The 3,077-nt window shown below is 40.9% G+C and overlaps 1 pseudogene; it reads left to right on the plus strand.

Annotated features, from left to right (window-relative positions):
- Window positions 1-956: 956 nt before the first annotated feature.
- LOC149149949 (RNA-binding KH domain-containing protein RCF3-like) lies at window positions 957-2,718 on the plus strand (annotated as a pseudogene).
- The last annotated feature ends 359 nt before the right edge of the window (window positions 2,719-3,077 follow it).

Below are 3,077 nucleotides of genomic sequence, written 5' to 3' on the forward strand. Positions count from 1 at the left end.
CAAGCCATTAAGAAAGAAGTTTTTTCAAGTGAGTGAGATACTATAATTTCCTAGGTCTGAGGAAAATGCATGAGTACAATATTGGAGATCTAGATCAACCATGTAGATCAAGGATATATCTAGGACTTGATCATCTAGATCAAATCCATGGCATGTTTTATTTGTATATTCCTTAATTGGGACATTATCTAAAACAAAATCCTAGGCAGGTTTAGATTATTACTTTAATGAACAATGTGTCACATGTGAATGAGATAATTTGAAAAATTGTGCTTCCTTTGTGTTAGAGTCGGTCTTGTCAGTCCTCCGCCAGAGATCAAAATATTTTTGCGTTTCATTTTTAGGTGTCCCATTCTGCTCGATCACCTGCATTCTGCTAGGGGCATGCCATAATCCGACGGAAGGGTCTTGTCCCTCATGCCTTGCCCTGCTGGCTCTGGTCTGTTCATCATAGTCAATTTTAAAAGTCATGTACAGTCTTGTTTGGTCTCGTGGTCAGCAAGAGTCATTTCAGTCAGTAGGTCTAGGGTTAGTTGAATTGGTCTTCAAAAATGTCAAATAATGCCCACAGGCCATGAGGATGTCTCCAATAAGTCTTCATTTCAGAATGTCCATTATCAATAAGGCTCGAGAATGATTCTTCTTCAAAACAGAGTTTTGAAGAAGAAATCGTCAAATTTGTTTTTGGTAGTAAATATGTATTTTTTAAAGCTTCCAAATGTGCAATGTTTCAGGCGCAGCCCTGATCATCCTCTGCCAAAATATGCCACCATCCCTGCAAAAATTGTCAAAAGATGCATCATTCAAGTCAGATAATCAGAGGAAACAAAGGAAAAAGGTTTGTTTTCAAATGTGAAAAGAGCTGAAGCCAAAACATTACAAAATGCATTTGTACAAAGCAGAAATCGAGTTCTCAATTATATATGGTAATTCCGTTGTTTTTACAATGAATCCGCATGACAAAGACCATCATAGAAGTCGAGTTTAAAAGTGGAAGAAGGAATTTCATATTTGAATGCCGAAAATGTGAGCTGGAAGGAGTCGCAGCACATAGAGTAGGTGGCGCGGCGCACATGGGCCGCGCGGCGCACTGGGCGCGACCATCCAGTGCAAATTTACACTGGCGTGGTGCATCCAGGAGGCATGGCGCATTGGGCCTCCAATGCAGTGCGCACAACAAAAAGGCCCGAAACTGCTAATCTTTGCTCCAAATCGCTCAGAACTTGCACGGATTTGATAGTCATGGTAGCATGTCCCCTCGATGGCTATGCCAGTTCTTTCAATGCCGTACTCTCCTTAGCAACATGCGAGTTTTCAATTCCAGTCAGTAGAAGTAATCAAGCATATTACAGGGTACTTGAATGTTGTGAAAAAAAAACATTATAGATTATCTCAACTCAACTGAGAGACAATCCTCCCAAAGAATGTGCTCAGCCACCTGCACATTCTACTATTTACTCTCCAAATAATCATTCTACACCTGCAGATGTTTACTTGCCATATCAAAATACAATACCTTGTCATGCAAATTTGGATGAGCCTGTTCCAAGGATGAGATCATCTAATGAATTTAGTAGGGGTTCAGGTCCTGCAAGTTCTGGACATATATTTGCTCCTGCAAAAGGGCCTCCAACTTCTAGACATATGTTTTTTGAAAGTGGAGGGTCTCGTCTGACTGATCGTCGGCCCTCTTCATCTATGGAAGAGCTAGTTTTTCGTGTTTTATGTCCAAATAAGAAAATTGGCAGTGTAATTAGGAAGGGTGGTGGTATTATTAAACGCATGCCTGAAGACATTGGTGTGAACATTAGAGCTACTGATTCTGTTCCAGGGTCTGGTGATCGCATTATTATAATATCGTCAAATCAGGTTCCCAATGACAATCTGTCTCCTGCCCAGGAAGCTTTACTGCACATTCAAAATCAAATTGTGGACCTGGGGCTAGACAAGGATGGTGTTATCACCACAAGGCTTCTCATCCCAGCCAGTCAAGTTGGTTGTCTAATTGGTAGGGGTGGTACAGTGATTTCTGAAATGAGGCAGACAATAGGTGCAAATATTATAATATTACCAAGAGAAGTCCTTCCTCGGTCTACTTTGGAAACTGATGAGTTGGCTCAGATTGTAGGTGATATAAGGGTTGCACGAGAAGCTTTAGTTCAGATAACTTCAAGACTGTAGGAAAATTTTAGCCATGAAAGGTGTAGTACTGGTGCTATGGTTTCTTCATCTCTGGCACCATTAAGTAGTAGAGAAAGGTTCGAGCAGGGCTCTCCTAGTATATCTTTCTCTTCTAGCATGGCGTTTCAGGGTGGTGGTCATTCATCATCAAGCTATCTGACTATACAGTCTTCACCAACCCCATGGTCGTCAAAGTCAAATCGGGATATAGGCAGTGTTGGCAATTCCTCTGAGTTTGAGGAGCCAATTCTTCGTCAAGGGGGTTCTGCTGGATTTGGAAGAGCTGCTGGTGGGCTTATCACAAAAACTACAGTTGAAGTTGTAATACCAGAACGCGCAGTTGCAGCCATTCTAGGAAAGTATCAAAATGGTATTGTTAAAATTCAGCAGATTTCTGGTGCCAAAGTTAATCTTCTTGAAGTTAGACCAGGAACATCTGAAGGAGTGGTTGAAATTTCAGGCACTCCAGAGCAAACAAATGCAGCCCAATGCTTGATTCAAGCATCCATTGTCAATAGCAAACCTTTATTTCGTTAATATGCCAATGAACAGATTTTATGATGAAGCGCATGAATGTTATAAATATGGAGTCCGTGAACTTTAGTGCTATTGGAAAACATCAGGCATTGGTCAAGTCCCATAACTTCAATGTTGATACAGTCAATCAGCTTTTGCAACAGCTTGAAGGCCAGTCCTTATCTTACAGAATTTTTGCTCGGGACACTCAAGCATTAAGAAGCAGGGGTCCTGCAATAGAATGCTTTATGTATCATGCTCGTGCTGCAGTTGTTACTTTTCCATACTTGGGCATTCGATTCATCTTCAGATTTAAAGAACATGTGGCGGATTTACCCATATTTTAGCATTAAAATATTGGAGACCTTTTCCTAATTTCT

The sequence above is a fragment of the Pinus tabuliformis genome, chromosome 9, assembly GCF_031772625.1.
Source record: "Pinus tabuliformis cultivar Carrire ecotype Pingquan chromosome 9, CPIR1, whole genome shotgun sequence".
In the NCBI taxonomy this organism is placed as follows: Eukaryota; Viridiplantae; Streptophyta; class Pinopsida; order Pinales; family Pinaceae; genus Pinus; species Pinus tabuliformis.